General features: G+C 34.7%; 1 protein-coding gene across 1 annotated transcript in view; it reads right to left on the bottom strand.

Annotated features, from left to right (window-relative positions):
- LOC128983428 (high-affinity choline transporter 1) overlaps positions 1-20,731 on the bottom strand; it is a 67,689-nt gene extending 46,958 nt beyond the window's left edge. Inside the window, exon 1 of the mRNA XM_054402716.1 lies at positions 20,618-20,731. The gene's annotated coding sequence lies outside the window, so the exon portion shown is untranslated. The remainder of the gene's footprint in view (positions 1-20,617) is intronic.
- Positions 20,732-22,539: the final 1,808 nt, after the last annotated feature.

Here is a 22,539-nt window from a genome sequence, read left to right as displayed (position 1 = left end):
ATAGGCATAGCTGTAATAAGATATTGCAACATTCCTACACCCTAGGGAGTAAAAATCCTTTTAGTCAGGAGTATAAATCTGCTGTTGTTCACAGTTGTAAACTTCGATTGTAAGCAATAAGCATCGCATGTATCAATATTATATCGGTTGATTTAATCAATTGTATCCTATTGTTGCATTATTGTCTATAGTTCGACATAATGAACAGTAATAGACGAAATAATCGAATCAATTTCAGATCCAAACTACACTTTCTGAATCACTTCATTTACATTACCAAAATTTAAAACAAGCTGGAAGTCGTTTTCAGAGATTATTTTTTACATGAAAAGAGTTTTCGTTTTCCAACTTAGTTTGTTAAATAGCTTCGCAACATGACATGACGAAAAATATAGTTCATGACATGGACAAACATTTTCTTTTCAACCCTCGCGAGAGCTTAAAAACCTTTTCGGTTCGTGGTACGAACGCTATTTTTCACCACACTATACCCTATTACCACTACTTTCCACAATAATAATGCACACTAACATTCAACACAACTTTAACTTTGTGATTATATGAAGAAATAGTTTGAGGAATCAGGAAAAATAATAAATAACTTAGTTCTTAGGCAGCGGTGACAATAAAACAAGTTTACTGCAATGCTATGATACTGATTTTGTATTTAATATGCATTAATGATTTAGGAAAATAAGTACACATATGATTTTTGGCCCTAGGGATGTAAAAACCTGCTCGGTCCCAAAATGACGATGACAGCTGGCATGGACAGCAATGCACCTTTCGGCCTCCAATAAACGTTTGTAAAACGGCTAAAAACTTCGTAGTGTGGTGAAAAATATAATATTATTTTGTGGCACAACGGTTTTTAATTTATTTCAGCCAGCTGTTAGTCAGAAAGATAACGTTTAGAAATGTGAACAAAGAAAAGTTAATCTAGAGAAAATAATTACATGAGGATTCCTTCAAATGCCCAACTAATAAAATAGTTTAATAACTTGGAAGCCTGAAGGAAATCATCCCTAAGGAGTTTTAAGTTTGGGAATGGGAGCAAGATATATATATATATATATATATATATATATAAAAAGAAGCACAATCACACATAAAACAACAACTAACCAAAAACTCCTTCAATAAAGACTGTGTGACAAAATATCGCGGTGTGTTTTTTACAAAGCCAACACCTAGACCCTACGTCAAGACTGTACACACACAGCTCGTTACAAAGTATCATTGCCTTTATTATGTTAGAATATAAATAAGCGAGCTGACGAGATGCTGATGGAAGAACTAGTCCTCGCGTGAGCTGCTACTGACATTTCATTATAACTTTATTGTAATTCATGCTACACAAAGGAATTTAACATCTCAACCACCGTGTGAGGCTGTTTACTAATTTGATTTTCATTTCAGGGTTTTAGCAACTAAAGATAAAATATTAATTGCAACTAAGTTAAGAGTATACTTAGTCTTAAGAAATGTTTAATAAAGAAATTTTCCTTATATTCAAAGCACGATGAAAGCTGTTCAGACTTGATGAAAACACGCAAATAAAAAATTAACATATTTTAAGTGGTAAACAAATAAACTTTTTTTAACATAAATTGGTAAAATGTTCTCGGAAATTTATGTTTGCAGGTAACTAATTTGTATCTTTGATAGATAAAATAGATTCATTTTAGTGGATGCAATAATAAATACAGAAATTGATAGTGAATATAGATTTTTAGAGTAGTTAATATTTAAATTGTTTCTAGGAACAAATGTACTTCCCTGGAGTTCATCAGTGTCAATGGAATTAAACCAGAAAAAGGTATAATATAGGTAAAACTTCCCAAGATTAATTTCAACTTTTATCTATAGAGGTTCCTATCCAACATACGAAGACCTTTTGTTTCAAAAATTTGGGTCGATGATTTAGGTTTTTAAAACAACATCTCCATTTTTTGCGTAAACAATCATCAGTGTACAGCTGAACCCAATCTTTAAACAGCTTCCAAGTTGATTAGGAAATACTGTAGTCCTAGTAGAACTTTGGAAGATTACCTCTGTCCTTTATCAGTGATATTTAAATGCCTTGTATTGAAAGGTAAGCACTGATGTTGTAAACACAGCTACATGGAAGGCAGGACGGAGTGTGAGTGAGTGTGTTGTGGTGGTGTACTGATGTAAACACAGCTGCGTGGAACGCAGGACTGTGTGTGAGTGAGTGTGTTGTGGTGGTGTACTGACGTAAACACAGCTACGTGGAACGCAGGACTGTGTGTGAGTGAGTGTGTTGTGGTGGTGTACTGATGTAAACACAGCTACGTGGAACGCAGGACTGTGTGTGAGTGAGTGTGTTGTGATGGTGTCCCACCGCGCAACAGCGTGTGGCAGTGACAGTCTGTAATGACTTTGGTTGCTGTCATTGTAGCAACAACACCTCAACACTCCTACGTTAAAACATCTGGTCCCGATATACAAAGTTGAAAACTATGAAAACTTGACGGTATTGAACATATTTTAAAATATCGTTAATCGTGACCAACCTAAAAAAATGTTTGATTAAGTTTACAAAATGGTTGAATTAAGTTTACCATATTTAACCAAAACTCTAAAAGAGTCGAGTATGTAACTTTTAAGCTAGAGATATTTCTTCAATTGAGACTACCCTGTGAAATATTTTGGGTTAGGATGGAATTTAGAATATTTTTATATACTCAATAATTATACCCAAACAAATTAACAGAAAACTATTAACATATGAAAAATTGTAAATTGTAAACTAAATTTGTGTGAACGTTTAATGAGATACTGAATGTACTCGTTTATGGCGGTGTTAAATAACATCCCTTCACTGATCACTGTGGGGGCGGAAGCCTTACAATGTTTGTGTAGCTGACGTCACGCCCAGCCACTAACATCACGTCAACGTCAACTTCACATCAACATCGCCGTAACGTTAACGCCAACATTGCTTTGACTGGCTAGTCGTTGACGTCACACCCGCCCTCTAACATCACGTCAACGTCAACTTCACATCAAAATCACGTCAACATTGCCCTGACTGGCTAGTCGCTGACGTCACACCCGACCACTAACATCAACGTCAACGTCAACTTCACATCAACATCACGTCAACATTGCCCTGACTGGCTAGTCGCTGACGTCACACCCGACCACTAACATCAACGTCAACGTCAACTTCACATCAACATCGCCGTAACGTTAACGCCAACATTGCTTTGACTGGCTAGTCGTTGACGTCACACCCGCCCACTAACATCACGTCAACTAGTCACGATTGTAACTAAATGTACCTATGATACATTACGCGGACATTTACAAAATGAATAATCTGTAAAATTCCAAAAACTATGTAATTGTGACAAAAGTAGGCCTAGATTTAATGCATACCAGCCAATTCAGTGGGGCTGGTAAAATAAAATTTTCATCAACAAAATTATTGAAACAGCAACTATTTGACTCCAGCATTTGAACATTAGTGTTGCTGTTTTTCAGAGGATGTCGCTGACATCAATCCAGAGGGGTCTAAAAATATCATCTAGATAGAGAAGTTAACACGGATGTAGTTACACTTAATAAAATAAATTGAGGTAAAACTCTCGCATAGTTATGACCTTGACCCCTGAATAGTGATTCAAAGAGTTCTTGGAAAATAAATAATTAAACCTAATGAGTTTGAAATGTATAATAATTATTGACATCGGAGTTAACAAAAATAGTTCACTTTACGGTAGTCTACGGCCAGTGTTCGCTTATATCAATGTCAATATTTCAGATGACCTATTGAATGTCGTGGAAGTAATTTGATCATTGATATCCAATCAAAAATATAGTGTTGACAAACTCCGCGATGAATAAATGATTACATGTCGTTATATTGGATTGGCACTGTCTTTAGCTTTGTCCAAGCTTTGTTGAAATTCAATCGACACGAAATAACTTGACAATAACTCGACTAAATAACTGATTCCGTATTGCTCCATAAAGTAATTACTAGACACATTTCCAATATAGAGTAGTTAATGCCCTCGTTTGATTGCCGAATGGGTTGTTGCATCTAAACTTACCGTGTCAGTGCATAACGGCATGGACGTAATAAAATAGAGGTGGTGGATTCATTATTAATTTTTAAGTGTACTAATGTGTTTGCATTAAGAAGTGTCCGTCAACTAAGATATCAAGACTAATTATGTAGTTAATATACATTGTCATTAGACATAGCGTTATTGTGTTATGCTGTTTGTATTCTGGAATTTATTTGAACAATAATTAGTCATTGCGTTATAACTAACCGCTTTACGAAAGCGTATAATGACTTGTATTAGCAAAGTCAAAAGAGATATATTGAAGTAAGCATTTGTAAGTATTTGAAGTAAGCCCAGAAGGCACTTTACGCGGCCTTCTCGTGAAAAACAAGAGCATAGATCGTGATTAAAAAAGTCTTCTTGTATTCACTGGATTGGCGGGAGTGTCTTTAGCCATTAAAATATGGCCTCACTACTTTTGAAATAAAATAACAGACGTTCACAAACCCAACTTTAGAAAGGTTTTAAAGGTTTTAAAGAAACATGCTTGTCTATTAATATACAGATATATATACAAATACATCGTAGTTATGTATTTGTGTGAAATAATTGAATTTTTAAATGAATTGAATATGACATAACTTGACAACAACCAAGCATTTTGAAGAAGCTTCTATAATCGTATGCAAATGTTTCCCTCAAAAGTAACCTAGCTTATTGACGTAGGGTGTTGCCTGACTCATAGATCCCTCGAGGCAAGGGAAGGTCCCTGGGGAAGCTCACAACCCCAACACTTGCATTCATAATTCAGCCATGGGTTGAGTGAGTAATGTATACAATATCTTGAAAAGGTTCTTTCCGTTTTTAAGTATGCACATCTACCAGGTGAAACTTTAATGGTGAATTAGGAATAGTAATCTTTCAATAATTTAATTCAAGCTTTCATCTGTAAAATGTGTTTAATTATCCACTGTATATGCTATATGTTTATTTAATTATACAGGGTGATTGATATAAGTGTGCCAGCCGTTTTATTCGAAAACTATAAGAGATATTAAAAAAAGTTAAATGGTAAGTGCCTTGGGTTTTTTATTTAAAAAATTATAGTCAAGTCAAAAAAAATATTTTAGCCGCCATTTTTCCAATATGGCCGCCAACTTTGATTTTTCTTACAGAATACGATTTTATTCTTGTGATTTTTTTCATAAACCTAACCGTTTTAAAGATAATAATGGTTAAAGTTTTGAAATTTCTGCATGAGAAAGAGTTTCGAAGCAAGCATGCCAGCTGTTTTGCTCGAAAACCATTCAAAATTTCACAACTTAAACCAATATTATCTTTGAAACGGTTAGGTTTATGAAAAAAATCACAAGAATAAAATTGTCTTAAAATTACCTTTTCTACCAGAATACATCATAAAATACAGGGTGTTCCATAAGAAAAATCAAAGTTGGCGGCCATATTGGAAAAATGGCGGCTAAAATAATGTTTTTGACTTGACTATAATTTTTAAAATTAAATATCCAAGGCACTTACCATTTAACTTTTTTTGATATCTCTTATAGTTTTCGAATAAAACGGCTGGCACACTTATATCAATCACCCTGTATACCAGAAGCCCATACGAAACCCATAGTTTTTCCATTAGCCCTGCCACAGCAAACCTAAAGTATTAATTTTACATTTAGCCGCCATTTTTCCAATATGGCCGCCAACTTTGATTTTTCTTACAGAATACGATTTTATTCTTGTGATTTTTTTCATAAACCTAACCGTTTTAAAGATAATAATGGTTAAAGTTTTGAAATTTCTGCATGAGAAAGAGTTTCGAAGCAAGCATGCCAGCTGTTTTGCTCGAAAACCATTCAAAATTTCACAACTTAAACCAATATTATCTTTGAAACGGTTAGGTTTATGAAAAAAATCACAAGAATAAAATTGTCTTAAAATTACCTTTTCTACCAGAATACATCATAAAATACAGGGTGTTCCATAAGAAAAATCAAAGTTGGCGGCCATATTGGAAAAATGGCGGCTAAAATAATGTTTTTGACTTGACTATAATTTTTAAAATTAAATATCCAAGGCACTTACCATTTAACTTTTTTTGATATCTCTTATAGTTTTCGAATAAAACGGCTGGCACACTTATATCAATCACCCTGTATACCAGAAGCCCATACGAAACCCATAGTTTTTCCATTAGCCCTGCCACAGCAAACCTAAAGTATTAATTTTACATTTAGCTGATTGAATTTTTCCTCAAATATTTCTTGAAAAATGAATTTTAACTGGTACTTATAGGTTTTACTGCTACAGGGAAGTTAATAAAGTCTATCATTTATTGAAATGCAAAAAAGCAAAGTAAAAACAAACACACATATGCAGAGTTTTATCAAAACTAGAGGTCATCCAGTAGTTGAAAACTCGACCAAAATACGTAATATACAGGATTATCTATTTTCACCCCAAGCTGTAAATAAAACATGTAATGGAAATTTTTTCCATTTGTTTTGATTTTCCGTTTACATTTTGTTGTTATTTTGTCACCAGCATGGCAACCCGTAAGGCCCATGTTAATTTTTTTATAATTTCAATTTAATTTTTTGTGCTTGCACATCTATAGGAAAATATCTTTCTAACAGAATGCGTAGATTTTCCCAGCGATGCTCACGCTGTGTTTTAGACATTTTGTTTTCTTTTTATCAAAAAAGTATTGATTTTGTGTAAATAATGTGTCCAATTGTGTATTTTATTTTATATTAATAGTTATATATGCAGGTTAAGTGTAAGAAAGGGCCATGTGGCCCTAACTTTGCCTGTTGAAATAAAGGATTTTCATTCATATTCACACGAGCTGAGAAAAAAGGTTTTAAAGAAACATGCTTGCTTACTAATATATAGATATGTATACAAAAAGCAAACGAAAACAGTATATTTATTATCCATAGAATAACAGGACCATTTTAAAGGTAAAAAATTTAGAACGTCATTGTGCCAAAACGACGTGTTAAAGCCATCCGAATAAAATGGTTTACGTTGTAATGCGTTGTACACAATTATCAATCAAGTAAGTGTATATCGACAAGTTCAGCAACCTAATACTTGGCAAATGTTTGTATACTTTGAACTAATTTTTTAATGTTGTTTGTATTCTGGCCTTTTATAGCAATTAATTTGTCATTGCGCTTTAACTAGAAATTATTGTATGAAATATAAATTGTACAACAACTGGAAATTGAAATACAAACACGGAAGACCAGTGCCTTTTTCATGTTTGATTTATTCAGTTTCCAGACTGTCATTAGTTAGGAAAACATCCGTATCCAAATAGTCCGGACTATGGAGGGGTTTCTGTAGTATAAAATAATCTCGTAAAAAAATATCTCCGAAACAATTGTTACCTACGATTTCATTAAAATTCCTTGAAAAGAAGCGAGGAGTAAATATTTCCTCAGATATAAAATTCCAATTCCGGGATACAATTACAGCCAAGGCTCGTAATGAAAATCATAACGGTCGGTTTGGAAGTAATAATTAAAATGCAAATGGACTTGTTAGGAAGAAGTTCTGGGTTTGTGGGCTGGCGGTAGGAGTGAGGTGTTACAGTTCATAATTTGAATACTTCCACCAGAAACGACTAAATACAATTGTGACGAACTACGTTTTGAGTATAATATATGAACATTAAAACACTACGGCTGCCTGCTACCTACTGACTATATATCCCGTGCTAAACTAAGTTCGAGACATAATTAGCATATCAAGTTTTACATTAAGATTTATTTCCCCCATTGAAAACAGACGTAAGACAACTTAAAATGTTTATTTATCAAAGCCAAAGATACCCGATGAGCAAATTAATCTTCTACAATCTACTTGAAAAAGTTAGGTAAATTGATTTATAATCTTGCAATAGATATTTTAACGAAAAAAATTAATGCCAAGTAATTCTTAATAATTATATAAGAATATATAAATTACATATATGCTTACTGTAAACGCCATAGTGTAGATGTGGTGTCAAATATGTTCTATCCTAATCTGTTATGTACATGTTTATATTTTAATATACATTGATTGAGATATACATAAACAATATTGCAATATTCGGTGCGGCATAGTTGTAACAAAAGATTTAGGTAATCGTAATAGATAAAAGTTGTCATCAATAAACCTTGCTGCTTAATAAAATCGCATGTATCATTACTCTGTTTAAAACATAGCAAACGTAAACCAGCATTTGTATCGTGCAAAGTCATCGTTGTTTGCAGTAATAATATACTGTAGCATGATGTTTTATTGATAGATATGAGTGGTATAAGTGATAAGGGGACATGGATTAATTTATTTATATGCATTTTGTTATTATATATTAAAATCAACGACGATAGCATTTGTTTTATTCAAGCTACAATATTAATCACTTTATTGACTAACACGAAGTTGTTTTGTTGTACTTATCGTCGAGAGCCATTCTCCTCTCTAAACATGACTGTAGAAACAGTTTGTAGGCAAGTTGGCAAATTGGACTACGAGAGGGACGCAAGGGACAGTTTCAATTAATTAATTGCTAATTGAATGGCCGTTACCCAACAAACGTAGTTAAACTTTATACCGTTATATACATATTAAACAAATGAACACTGCACTTCGGCTAATTAATATGAATAAATAGTTGTGCGTTAGTTTTGCTAATTCCAGGGACAAATGTTGAAATAGTATATTTATCCACAATTATATACTATCACATGGATTGGGCCAAGCTTGTCACCTCAACTATTAGGGTGAATATGTTATAGGGAATGATTTCAATTCATTGCAGCAATACAATATAAATTAAGATTTCCTTTCATCAATATAGTGATTTTATCAACTTTAAATCAATCTAAACATCATAAAATAAAAGATCTGCCATAAGTTCTTAAAATTAGTGGTTTCTTAAACTTGTTAAAGAAATAGTTTTGACGATTATAAATAAATTACGATATTGCAGCTAGGCTATGTTTTGAAAGTGGACGAAATGTAAAATGAATGAGACACGTTTTGATGGTTCGGAACTGAACCGGCTGCCTTTGATCATCAGGTCATTGGTCCTGGCTACAGAAAACTGGTATTGGTAAAAAAAACAAAGCAGCACGAGGCATATCCTTCCATTTTACCCAAACCCTTTAATCATATCCAGAAGTTGGTAGTATAATGTTTTAAAATAAAGGTAAAATGTTGTACGGTGTAGGCCAATGGTTACCGAACTACACTTCCACGGCGCTTGACGCTGGATCGATCTACAGGTACCTATACAGCGCAACCTGACCTGTACTAACTGTACAATGCTACATGCTGCATTGATAAAATACGTACCCAAATCAACATATCGTAATTGTTTTGAATTTTAAATCTATTTAGATACCTATATTTTTAGTTGTCGCATTGCCATCAAAACAACATAATATTTAATAATAGCAATGCTTAGAAACGCGGATTATTTTAATACTTTATAACAAAAACTAAAATGTCCAATTGAAATCGATCACCACTTACCATCTTTTTTGTATATTTACCGTCTTGTGAGTAACAGTATAAGCGTAAATATATGTTTTAAGTGTTATAAGACGTTTCTTTTAATTGACTTTCCGTAAATTTAATAACACGTACAATGCTGATCAAGAAGTTATTTATTCAGAGTTCATTTTCCTACTACTGGATATTGAAGATTTTAATAATAAAATAAACAGTTACCATGTTCAATATCCTTTGGTGTTGTTAAATGACGACCGGTTTCGTGACGACAGTCACATCATCGGGTCAAACAATCCTCGTAGAACGATTCGTTATAATAAATAGGTACATAAAGTTTTTACCGAACACAAAACAAAAACACATTCTATTTACAAAGTATTTACAGACAGAAACCATCGCGATGCGTGCACGCTTATTATATACCAATAACTTATTACCAATACCTTATTACCAATACCTTATTACCAATAGCTTATTATATAAGCGTGCACGCATCGCGGTTGTTTTCTGTCTGTAAATACTTTGTAAATATAATGTGTTTTTGTTTTGTGTTCGGTAAAAACTGTATGTATTTATTATAACGAATCGTTCTACGAGGATTGACCCGATGATGTGACTGTCGTCTCGAAACCGGCCGTCATTTAACAACACCAAAGGATATTGAACAAGGTAACTGTTAAGTTATTTATTAATATATAGCCTAGATTAAAAAGCATCAATATTTTAAATGCGAATAAATACAACCCTTTCATTGACGCTCATGCCTTTAGGATAAAGTTTATCGAAAAACTGATATTTTCGGGGAAGTTTCACATCAAGACCTTTCATTCAAGTAGATGCAAGTATGCGGTTTATGGTTCTCTTCAAAATTAGTGTATCAAAAGCATGATGAAAATGTATATCATGATGTATGTAAATCCAACAATCACAAAGATTTTTTTAAATTTAATTATTCACTGGATTTTAAGTTACTTGCAGATGTTAACCGTGCATGTCCTATCACAACATCCTAATAAGTAGGCACAACAACGCCGTTAACTCTTATTTGGTTAGAGTAAAAAGCTTAGTGAAATATAAATACAGCTGGAAAAGAGACTTGATATCGCTGAGAGAACTATAAGTTTGTTCAATCTTATCTGCCTACTTATATTAGTCAAACTTATTGAAATTCATGATTCATCACGCAAGTTGGTACAATTTTTATGAATAATCATTCCACTCGTCTAGTCAAATCACATATTGGAACAAAATTCTTATTTTATACTGTTGAGGTCAAGGAAAATAATCTCTGAGTCAACATTAGTTTATTAGATGGGAAACATTAATGCACGGTGCTATGATATGTCACTAGCAGAAGCATTAGTTTGTATTATTTGTTACTTAAAAAAAAACCCTACTTCTTGGCACACAGTTGCTAACGCAGTAGGCTGGGGAGGGCGGATTTGTTTACACGAAAATGTAGGTTTACTGTGTAGAAGTGTTTGTGAGCAGAACTCCTTATTTCGTTTCCTCGTATTACTTTTGGTGTCGATGGATATACTAGAAATTGACTGTACCAAATGTTAAAACTGTTGGCTCTGAGTGATCGAGGAAGATAACTTATCTGTAAATACTTTTCCTCTTAAAGTATACATTAAACAAAGTATGTGAATTAAAACTGAATTTATTTGAGTTTATAGTTGCAATATAATCCTACTGTACAATTTTAATATTACAAGAGTATTTATATCCAAGAATTATATGTTGGCTTAATTTATGTAGAATATAGGTAAACAGTATACTTATTTGGTTTGAAATCTGAATCATTACTGTGAAATAATTTTATTTAAGGATGGTTTTAAATGAAATTAAATGCAATAGAATAATTATTTATCTACACATTTTTGAAAGTTTTACAACTCCTCCAAGTTATGATAAGTAAACTTATATGCGAGACGTAGCCTACACGTTACTTCACACAGAAAACTCGCATTTTCCAACTTGGACCTATAAAAACGCCAACAAGGACGGAAAACACTTAACAAAATGTGTTGGTAAATGGTACTAACAAATATCTATATAAATAAAATTAGAGTTTTGTCTGTACATTGCTTAGAATAATGAACTTTTTGGTTATTTTTACATTTCATAGGTCAGAGAAACCGAATCAAACCTTATCTCAATTTCTGTCTGTCTGTCTGTCTGTCTGTCTGTCTGTCTATCTGTCATTCTCTTGGTAACGCTAAAATACGCACTTTATTACAACTACTCCTCAATAACTATAGCACTGTCCCGCCTGAAACTTATTTTCCAAATACTATACATATATGAGATGGTTTTAGACGTATTTCATCGAATATGAGACAGTTAGATATTTAACAGTAAACCCTTGAAAATCAAGTTTTTGTCGATTTTTGACGTGGAATTTCTGGAAGCCCATGTTAACCTTATGAGAAATGAAATTATTGAATCTTAACAGCTGTTTCAATTAAACAAGTTGGTTCTGTTCTGTGATGTTCAATAGCATTAAAGTTACAAGGATTACCAACAGGGTGCAGCACTAGCACTATTATTTCTTTTACATTTATGACAACAGCTAATTTGCAACCTGGAGGCGAGTGAGCGTAGCGAACGAGCTAACCTGAAGGCAAGTGAGCGTAGCGAACGAGCTAACCTGAAGGAAAGTGAGCGCAGCGAACGAGCTCCAACATACAGGTGAGTGAGCGTAGCGAACGAACTTCAACCAGGACGTGATTGAGCCATGCAAACGAGATCAGATAGTAAAAATAAAAGTAAGCCTACCGTTATAGGATCGACCGGCAGACACAGAGGTAATTTAACCTTTTATTGATTGTCATACCGATCCGGAACAACAAAAAACAACATAAAATGAAGCTATGTATAATAGTTTGGCCAGCATATCTTAAAATATGCAAACCAACTGCTGTTCGTTATATAAGAAGGTTTCAACTGAATATTATAAGATCCCCGTGCGTAGAACGGGTACACAGCTAGTTCTTAACTATTTTAGTTACAGTACTATTATTTCAATATTTATAATTTACTTGAGAGGGCTCTGAGCCTAAGTACAATGAGTTAAAAAACTAATAATTACACTCCTGTATGGTATTGATTTGGAGTTTGGAGTTAGAGTTTATCAAATTAAGATAAATGATTAATTTAAAATAAAAATAAATTAATTCCTTAAAAATAGGCAGTATAATAGATATGATTGTTTCCAAAAAGATTAATAATACATAACAATCAGTAATAACCAAAACTGTTATGGATCGTTGAACAATTATTCCACGCCTTTCAAACTATGAAAATAAAATAAAAAATATTATTTTAAAAACGGGTTTTGGTTTTGCCAAAAGTCATTGTGGTTTTTGACCTAAAATAATTGTTATAATTTACGATTGTTATAATTATTGTTGCACATCTCACCACGTGTAGACTGTAACTAGAAGATCACAAAGTAAATACCTGTAATTGCATGTGGTCAATGAACATTTTTCTCAGAGACCACTTTTTTACACATTTATTTAGTTCATTTATTCCTATCAACTCTTATTACTTAAATCTAAATGGTAAATGGTATCTAAATGGCCCACTAATGAAACAAAGAATTCTCATAGTAACATACGACTACAGTGTCAATAATACAATAATATATGATATAATTTTATATACCTTAAGTCAATCAGTAAAAAACAAATTATGCAATACGTTGTTACCTATCTCTGCTACCTAGTAAGCCAAATGTAAACGTTAGATAACATTTAATTCTATAACTAGGCAGCTTTTGTCCGTTTTTGATGTTTTAGTTGCCATAAAATCTAAAGCAGTATATATTATGAGAAATGTATACAGAAAATGCTAGTGAGGCAACGCAATGGATAGTCTTACTTATGAAATACAATGTCACATCAGTCGGGTTCGGGGTTAAATGTTTGATAGAGCTTTTCATCATCAGTATGAAAACAGGCACCGGTAACTTAAAACAGATTATAATTCTGCTGCACATTGTTGTAATGTGCTTTCATTCCTAAATATCCGACTGAAAATACTTTTTTGAATAAAAGTGCACATAAATAATAAGTAATAGAAATAATGAAGGCAACTTTTCATCATGTTGATACAAGTGAGCAAGGTTTTCTCAACACGTTGATAGTTATATTGACCAAAATACCTGTGGCCACGCATCAAGCCGTGTTGGCCTCCTCGCCCCTAATCCTCGATATCGACCCTACAATGTAGGCCACTCACTCCCTCATACCTTATACCTACCTGGATCATTATAACCTTGTCGTTGAGAGCTCAGTGGTGAAACTTACAAACTGAGCTTTTTAAAAGCCCTCATTACATTTTCACTGGCTTATGTTCCATATTTCTTACTCATTTTACGAATTGAAACACTGTCGTTGTAATCAACTAATCAAGAGTACTGTGTTATGTTTTGTACGTATTTATTTATGTCAACCTCGATGCATGATTTTTGTTATAAAACTTGACTTATAACAAACTTTTTCAAATAATTCCTGATTTTAGAGCTGGATTTAGATGAATTGTACCTACTGTAGGTGTTACATTAGAAATAGAAAATCATGTTGAATGGGTTTGTAGATCTTACACTTAATTCAATACTGATTGTAGAACATTTCTATCGAGAATTGAAGTGACATCAGTTTCGACAGTCAATCCACTCATAATGTACTCAAGTTAAAAGCGTATATATACTGTAGTTTAAGACATAAAATAATTTGCACTTGTATAACACTAGGAGTTTTAAACGAAAACTTTGATTTAGCCTTTGTACAGGCCTACAGGTTGATGCTACTTAGGAGAAAAATATATCATACTGGTATTCTGTATGTTATTCTCAACAAGTAATGAAAAAAAAATTTCTACACTTTATTAAATGCAATGCTTAACAATACGTGAACGTGGTTTGCGAAAGAAACTTTTTAAAAGGTAAAAAAGTGTTTAAGATAACCGTTCTTTTCAGTTATAAAACTAAAAGAAAAAAAATTAAAGCAATTTATTTTGTTGAATTAAAACGTCGTTCTAGGGTCCCAATGCTGGTGCCAAATTGTTGAAATTGCTTTACCCCTCATCACCCTCACCCCAACCAGGACGGTGATAACAGTGTCACCCCTACATAGGTCAGGGGAGGGGCGATCTTAATGTAGTGATTAAAGGACTGGACCAGTCGTATCACCGTAGATGACTTCATCAAGTACACCAGCTCTATAGAAGAGTTGCGACATGAGGTTTGACATGAATCACATCGGTTGGTATTGCTGAATTTTTAAAGACCGAAACTCCTTGAACTTAGTCTTTAATAACATGGTGGACGGTTTGAAATATGCATAAACAACAACAATGTAACAGTTGATATACGACTATTTAACAGTGTTGCCAACATACTTTATATGTGTATACCATTATTAAGATTATGCTACGTTTACTGGCTGTTTCGTACTTTGTTAAATGAAAATGTTGTCAATCTGGAGTGCAAACCACTAAAAAGTGGTAGTGGCATTACTTATAGCGTTGTGCGAAAAAAAACGGATGCTACTATGTGAGATACGAGGTGGAATTATTATTTTGTGTTATTCTGTTCATAAATATTCGCCCTTTTAGGTAACTGTAATGTCTGAAATAAAAATTTTATTAATCAAAATAAGGAAGCATAGTTAACGAAAATAAAGTTTTCGTCATACTGCAGCAAAAACAGCCGTTTTTAATGCATGCGTTGCGGGTATAAACACAGAAAACATAGTACTATAACCAGCATTTAATCATTTTTAGTCTCTAGGGAGTAAAAGTCATTTTTAGTCTCTAGGTAGTAAAAATCAGCTTGTAAACAGTTGTAAATTTCGGTTCTGGCTATTGTATCGATTAAAATTATTTATCGACTGATTTATTGGGCAAGGTTTTAGCATTGTTGTCGATTGCTCGACATAACGATGGTATAATGTAACAATCGTAATAGACGAAATGATTGAATCACTTACTAAACAGCCGCTTATTTGCATTACCAGAATTGATAACAAGCTGGAAGTCGTTTTGAGAGATTTACATAACAATTATTTAGTTTTCTGTCTTTGTTTGTTAATTAATTATGATGCTAAATAACGAAAAATATAGTTAACCACACGGGTAAAAAGTGACTTTTTAACCCTCACTCATTTTCCGACCTTGGCTTCGCCTCTATCGTAAAACTTGACCTCGGGCCAAAAAGAGTCACTTTGGGACCTAGTGATGACATATACTATTATGGCTAAACAGTTTTTGATTCAGAACAGCGGGTTTCGATTTTTTAATTAGGTTAACCTAGAATATCTCAATCTTTATATACAATTTCCAAACATATGGTATACACTCATCAAATAGCTAAAATTGAATGCCCATAAGAGTAAACTTGGAAATTGTCTGGGGGGAAGTTTTCTAGTGCGCCACCCTTAAATAATTAATGTGAAAAATATTTAGCTTTCCAATTTTCAACCTGAATAACAAGTATACCAAAGCCTCCTATCCGGGTAAGGTATTTAGGTAGCCTTCTAGAGGATTTATTGATAGATCGGTCAGTCAGTTAGTGAGGCTTTCACTCTTATATGTTCAGATTGCACAAAATACCGATAATTACTTAACAATAAAAAATTTTAAGTTCGGATCAAATATAGGATGAGATAAGTAAAAATACTTCCAATGAAATTATAGTCTATTTAAAACTTGAGATGGTAGGCAGCGTGTTTAAAAATAGTAATTGTCTAATTGAACTCATTCTTCAGTCGTTAAAGTTACCTACTGTTACTTTGATTTAAGCTTCTGTTTTATATTTTCAACGACACCAAGCGTAAAGGAAGTTACGATGAACATTGCACGTTGACTCCTGTGACCTGCACCATCCTAACTGAGGACAGGTAAGAGCATTGTACAGTTCTGTGATTATATCTCTAATGGTTATTAATGAAAATACTGTGGCATGCTAAGGCATTCTCTTCCATACTTGTTATGTATTGGTTTATAAGTTCTGTTTACAAGAATTAAAACAATGTAAATGTAAATGTCGTCTGGTTCAAGTAAATGGAGTGACTACTTGTAGTATCCGAAGTCAATAAATAGTATACAGCATTTGTTTAACATAAACTTAAAGCCTATTTTCAGTATCTAAAGTCGATGATGCATAAACCTAATTGGTTATTTATTTAGTAGGTCCAGTAAATTGTGCTTAACTGTATCAATCCGATCGTTCTTCCCTTTTGGCCTGAATTTGTAGTAAGCTGGTAATAGACATATGTTACAACTCTTTTGTTTACCTTTTTATTTATCTTGCAAATCCTGTTATCAACCCATAAGGACCATGCTAATTTTCTAAAAGATTAAATTCACGAAGGGAAAACAACTGTAGTTAGATTTGTACCATATCAGATTTATACCTTACCATAGTTGGTTACTATGACTGTGCTAAATTCCGTTCGAATCACTTCAGCCGTTTAGAAAGAGTAAACGGAGATTTGTAAAGCAAAAGCAGGATTGTTGTGTAAGAGCTCTGCTTAGTAATCGCATTATATTACCATTGACGCTCACCATCAAGCTTCCGGAATATCATTAACAATTTGAAATTGAGACAAAATTTGTGGAGATATAAACTGTTAGGGTGATTAATATATTGTTGACAATAAATTATTGTTTCCTAATAAAGGGGAGTCAAAACACAGTGATGACATTATATGCTTTGACCTGTAATTTTATTCAAGGTTTAAACCTCTGAGGTGGTAAACCAACTTTTCTATAACATATTGGAATAGTTTAGCTGGTGATAACCTAGAATCTAACCACGCAACGATTCATTTTGTTCACACAATTTTATATTCTGTTTCAAAAATGTATTAGCATCAAGTGAGTTTTGTCTTTGGAATCTCAATTCCAAGAACCCTTGTTCTGGTTTTCGTCGATTAATATATTAATCTGATTAGACAACTCCTGTGTAATCTTGCGAAACATTCATCTCATGGTCGTTATAATATGTGTCGACAAGATCGATACTAATGAAGTATTGCATGCTCAACTTATGCAATGATCATTTGCTCTGCCGGATCCAAGATCCAAGCATTGTAGCTCTTCTGTATACTTGGGTCTCTTCTACACTTTGTATAAAAAAAAGCTCTCAAAATTCCTGCAAAGTTTACGCTTGACTATTCATACTTGCAACTCTTTGATTTTAGTGTAGAAAAAGGTGTACATTTTTTATTACTATTCCAGAGACTTAAAACTATGATCAAATTTGTTCTCCATGGCTGAATTGTTATTATTGTTCCTGATGGTGAGGTCAGAAGATGAGGCCGCCGGGCGGGTGTTGGCTAACGTTGCTGTGCTGCCTATAATCATGCTTGTTCATTTTGAAAAGTTCGAACCTTTTGCTACCAACGGTATTGAAAGCACACCATATCAACCATTTTTTGGGAAAAATATGTATAGACTACATGTAAACATGTCAATTTTGTTTACATTCTAACATGTGGTTCTAGTTATCAAAAAAATTAACTAAGCTTTTCTTAAATAGACCTAAGTATTGTTGTTGAATTGCAATTGTTGTTAAATTGAATCGTTTCCTAATAATATAAAATGTGAAGGAAATAGCTAAAGTTTGTCTAAAGTTTGCATTATTAAGAATGTTTGATTTGCAAGATAACACTGATATACGACTGAAACACACGTAATAGTTAAACTTGTTTTGTAAGTATTTAATAGTAAATCTTGTTGAAACTGAAACCAAGAACTAATCACACATTAAAATAAAAGCTTGACGATGATTGCCATTTACGATTACTCTATCAACCATTTCCTGATGAACTGCATTTAAAAGTTAACAGCTGATCTTAAGCCTTTGTTTACGATTCAAACTGCATCCAGAATACTTTGAAACATTAAGATCCCATAGGGGTGGAATCTTGGTAGAAGTTTTTAACGCCATATATAGGTTGGCAATCACCGTTATGGTCTTTATCACCATGCAAAATGTGAAAACGGATGCTTTAGCCATCTAGGAGGAGTGTGCATAAGACGAAATGCATGAGTCGACCTATAAGGGTTTTGCTGAACAATTACATGTTTGTAAGCTGTACCGATTCGTTTAGAGGATACAAGAATTGAAAACCGCAAATTTTACCACATAAACCCTTGTACCCTTAGTCTGACCATGGTGGTACACGAACTAGTTTGAATAAATGTTGGTATATTATAATAACGTTAAATTTAATCAAAATTGAAATGTTTTTCTCTAATTGTTGTGCTAACGGATAAAATCTGCATACGCTTTAAAGGGGTGGTGTTTTAACCATCGATGGTTTTAACCACTGGCAACATCAAAATGAACAAAAAATGGTTCCGGGTCTAGGTTTTACCATAAGACCTGCGGTAATCGCTTATTCCCTTTATGAACAAATCCCCAAAAGATCGTAAATAATTTTTAATAACACGAAGGTTAGAGCGTTTAACTGTATGATCTTAACAGCATTGTATCAGAACTTTATGTTTCACGCAAAAACACCTCGTTCTTCACAATAGACTACTATAATAATTAATTCTTGTGTTGCTCATCATTTTATCGTTTAACGATAACCCATTTAAATACGTTGTCTTTAGCTAATGTGATTTTGCCGAGTTTTCCAAGGATTTGTCCTTCTTTCTAAGTTACCAAATATTCTTGGTAGCCTACTTCAACCGTAACGTACAACGAGGATGGTTGTGGTAATGTAATTTTATGTTTCGACAGTAATCCAGTGAACACTAGTGTTAATAGTTCCAATGACGTCATAGTTTAGAGAGACAAACCAGATCCACCGTGTATCATGTATCATGTAGTTCGTAGCCTGCACCTTGGTCGGCGCCGCTCCATGTAGACGAATGACGTGTAGCCATCGATTGTACAGGGCCTCAGCTTCTAACTTTAGCGATTACAATCATGGTGTATTCAAGTATACTGTTCCTGTTCTAATTTGATAATATTTTAATTTATAAAACGGATTTTTATATACAGTCTTTAGTAAAATGCAAGATTGACCCATTTACCAACAAATGTATATATTTATACATGTTATTAAACCCATATCATTAATTTTCATTATGAGGATGGATACGTTAGCGAAATATTTTTACTAAAAACACAAACCAAATTAAACATCACTCGTGATCACCGTCCTTATAGATTCCTAATAAAGCACGTTCAACATATATAATCTATAATGAAACACAATAAGTGTTCCATGTAAACAAAAATTGAAAATATCTTATTCATAATAAAATATAAAAAAAAAACCTATGACCATTTCATATAATTTGTCAAAAAATAAACTAATGAACACAATTATGCATTTTCGCGAACGCCCAAAAAATCACAATTAAAACGATAAGTTTAAGCCAAAATATATTTTCCAAAATTCTTGACTAAAGCGTTGAACACGGTGAAAAAAGGGACATAGCTTTATTACAAAGAGGACTATGTATACAGTTCTTTTGTAGGTAATACAATTTACAACGTTTTTCAACAACTATAAAATGAAACTATTGAGGAGAAAAAACATATGTTTTAAGCTACTACTGATACGTTGAAAGAAATAAGAAGTAAGGATTTAAGGTGACTCCCCAGTATACTATGTACGTTTCTGAAGTACCAGCTCACATAGTAGTAAAGAGATAACGTGACTATCATAAAATACTGTAAGCACTAACCAGTATGGAGAGAACTCACCACATAACTAAAAACACATTTTTATTACTTTTGACTTATAATTTAGCGGCCACCTAACCTGCTATTGACCTACATTCAAATGTCTTTCTAATTAAGGTTATGTTAAAATGAACTGACAACATCCTCAAAGAGTATCAGTCGGTGTAAGTATCGACACACATATACGATTGGAGGTCTAGTTGTCACACACATGATAAATTCGTATAGTTTCTGTTTCTCTGATGAGGTCTGAGGGTTGCTAAATGATCGATCACATGGCATGCCACCAAGTCCAGCCTCGAGACTTCTGTGACTAGGTGAAACACAGAATATAACTCACCTTCCGGGCGACGTGGCCGTCCTCCACCTCGGCAACTGCGGATCTTCCGACGGAAAATAAAACCACAAGTAAACTGAACAACTAAAAAAGCCACATGCCCGTGGAGTGAACGAGTCTGAGGCTCGTTGTAAAAGACGAGAATATTGATCGGACGGGGGTTGAGAGAGGCGCACGCCGGCGCGAAGTATCTCCGCCGATTGGTGGCCAACATAGCCCAGGTCCGACCCCGTCCCCCGACTCTACTACTACTAAAGGTCACCTAGTTTTTGTTAATGGTAGCGGTTGCCTGGGTAACGGCATAAATGGTGAAATAGACGTGGGTAAGGGTCGTCATCCGTGTCGGAAGAATATGCTGTCTCAGATTGTAGAGAACTAGACGTGAATGAGGGTCGTCATCCGTGTCAGCAGCTTACGTTGTCCCAGATGGTAGGGAACTAGACGTGAATGAGGGTCGTCATCCTTGTCAGCAGCTTACGTTGTCACAGGTAGTAGAGAACTAGACGTGAATGAGGGTCGTCATCCTTGTCAGCAGCTTACGTTGTCCCAGGTAGTAGAGAACTAGACGTGAATGAGGGTTGTCATCCGTGTCAGCAGCTTACGTTGTCCCAGATGGTAGGGAACTAGACGTGAATGAGGGTCGTCATCCTTGTCAGCAGCTTACGTTGTCCCAGGTAGTAGAGAACTAGACGTGAATGAGGGTCGTCATCCTTGTCAGCAGCTTACGATGTGCTAGGTGGTAGGGAACTAGACGTGAATGAGGGTCGCCATCCTTGTTAGCAGCTTACGATGTGCTAGGTGGTAGGGAACTAGACGTGAATGAGGGTCGCCATCCTTGTTAGCAGCTTACGTTGTCCTAGGTGGTAGGGAACTAGACTTGAATGAAGGTTGTCATCAGTGTCAGCAGCTTACGTTGTCCCAGGTAGTAGGGAACTATACGTGAATGAAGGTTGTCATCAGTGTCACCAGCTTATGTTGTCCAAGGTAGTAGGGAACTAGACGTGAATGAGGGTTGCCATCCTTGTCAGCAGCTTACGTTGTCCTAGGTGGTAGGGAACTAGACGTGAATGAGGGTCGTCATCCTTGTCAGCAGCTTACGTTGTCCTAGGTGGTAGGGAACTAGACGTGGATGTGGGTCATCATCCTTGTCAGCAGCTTACGATGTGCTAGGTGGTAGGGAACTAGACGTGAATGAGGATCGTAATCCTTGTTAGCAGCTTACGTTGTCCTAGGTGGTAGGGAACTAGACGTGAATGAGGGTTGCCATCCTTGTCAGCAGCTTACGTTGTCCTAGGTGGTAGGGAACTAGACGTGAATGAGGGTCGTCATCCTTGTCAGCAGCTTACGTTGTCCCAGGTAGTAGGGAACTAGACTTGAATGAAGGTTGTCATCAGTGTCAGCAGCTTACGTTGTCCCAGGTAGTAGGGAACTATACGTGAATGAAGGTTGTCATCAGTGTCAACAGCTTACGTTGTCCAAGGTAGTAGGGAACTAGACGTGAATGAGGGTTGCCATCCTTGTCAGCAGCTTACGTTGTCCTAGGTGGTAGGGAACTAGACGTGAATGAGGGTCGTCATCCTTGTCAGCAGCTTACGTTGTCCCAGGTAGTAGGGAACTAGACGTGAATGAAGGTTGTCATCAGTGTCAGCAGCTTACGTTGTCCCAGGTAGTAGGGAACTAGACGTGAATGAGGGTTGCCATCCTTGTCAGCAGCTTACGTTGTCCTAGGTGGTAGGGAACTAGACGTGAATGAGGGTCGTCATCCTTGTCAGCAGCTTACGTTGTCCTAGGTGGTAGGGAACTAGACATGAATGTGGGTCGTCATCCTTGTCAGCAGCATACGTTGTCCTAGGTGGTAGGGAACTAGGCGTGAATGAGGGTCGTCATCCTTGTCAGCATCTTACGTTGTCATAGGTGGTAGGGAA

The sequence above is a fragment of the Macrosteles quadrilineatus genome, unplaced genomic scaffold (genome assembly GCF_028750875.1).
Source record: "Macrosteles quadrilineatus isolate MER2022 unplaced genomic scaffold, UCM_ALF_1.0 Scaffold_1__1_contigs__length_201487025, whole genome shotgun sequence".
Taxonomy (NCBI): domain Eukaryota; kingdom Metazoa; phylum Arthropoda; class Insecta; order Hemiptera; family Cicadellidae; genus Macrosteles; species Macrosteles quadrilineatus.
The sequence above is the reverse complement of the archived record's forward strand: the minus strand, read 5'-3'. Positions and strand labels throughout refer to the sequence as shown.